The sequence below is a fragment of the Periplaneta americana genome, chromosome 2 (assembly GCF_040183065.1).
Source record: "Periplaneta americana isolate PAMFEO1 chromosome 2, P.americana_PAMFEO1_priV1, whole genome shotgun sequence".
NCBI classification, from domain to species: Eukaryota; Metazoa; Arthropoda; class Insecta; order Blattodea; family Blattidae; genus Periplaneta; species Periplaneta americana.
Window position 1 is genome coordinate 210,157,476 of NC_091118.1, and position 1,032 is coordinate 210,158,507.

Genomic DNA, 1,032 nt, shown 5'->3' on the forward strand with positions numbered 1-1,032 from the left:
AAAGGGAGAAAATCACGTGACAGTTAATTATTTTGTTTAAGTTATTTTAAACAGTTGCGGGTGAGGGAAATCGGGATGCGACGTAGGCAAACGGACGACAGAACCTGTGCTAAAATATGATTCAAAATTGAAAGCACTTTCGTCACTGGAAAACGCGGACATATTTCTGGAACATACTATACTAACTATCTCAATATTATATATATTTTGATGTACCGAAGTACATATGATATTTCCATGCAGATATTCTGCGTCATCATATGATGAAAGAGTGATGGAGCGGAGAAAAATTCTCTCCGGCGCCGGGATTTGAACCCGGGTTTTCAGCTCTACATGCTGATGCTTTATCCACTAAGCCACGCCGGATACAACCCCGACGCCGGTTACAATCGTCTCAGATTAAGCTCTATCTCTTGGGTTCCCTCTAGTGGCCGCCATCTCCACTACGTCATAGATGTCTATGAACGCAGGACAGAAGTCCATACATGTGTTGAGGTGCACTCGAATGAGTGACTGGTTGGCCGGGATCCGACGGTATGGGCGCCGTCTTAAATCACAAAGTGATTTATTACGCATATCATATATATTTTGATGTACCGAAGTACATATGATATTTCCATGCAGATATTCTGCGTCATCATACGATGAAAGAGTGATGGAACGGAGATATGCTTAATAAATCACTTTGTGATTTAAGACGGCGCCCATACCGTCGGATGCCGGCCAACCAGTCACTCATTCGAGTGCACCTCAACACATGTATGGACTTCGGTCCTGCGTTCATAGACATCTATGACGTAGTGGAGAGGGCGGCCACTACAGGGAACCCAAGAGATGGAGCTTAATCTGAGACGATTCTATCCGGCGTCGGGGTTGTATCCGGCGTGGCTTAGTGGATAAAGCATCAGCACGTAGAGCTGAAAACCCGGGTTCAAATCCCGGCACCGGAGAGAATTTTTCTCCGTTCCATCACTCTTTTATCTCAATATTGTTTGCGTTTACTACGACCTTACGACTTGGACTGTATACGCT

The 1,032-nt window shown here is 44.9% G+C and overlaps 1 non-coding gene across 1 annotated transcript; it reads right to left on the reverse strand.

Annotated features, from left to right (window-relative positions):
- Window positions 1-294: 294 nt before the first annotated feature.
- Window positions 295-366, reverse strand: TRNAY-GUA (transfer RNA tyrosine (anticodon GUA)). The gene has a single exon. It is a non-coding gene; the product is annotated as a tRNA-Tyr (tRNA).
- Window positions 367-1,032: the final 666 nt, after the last annotated feature.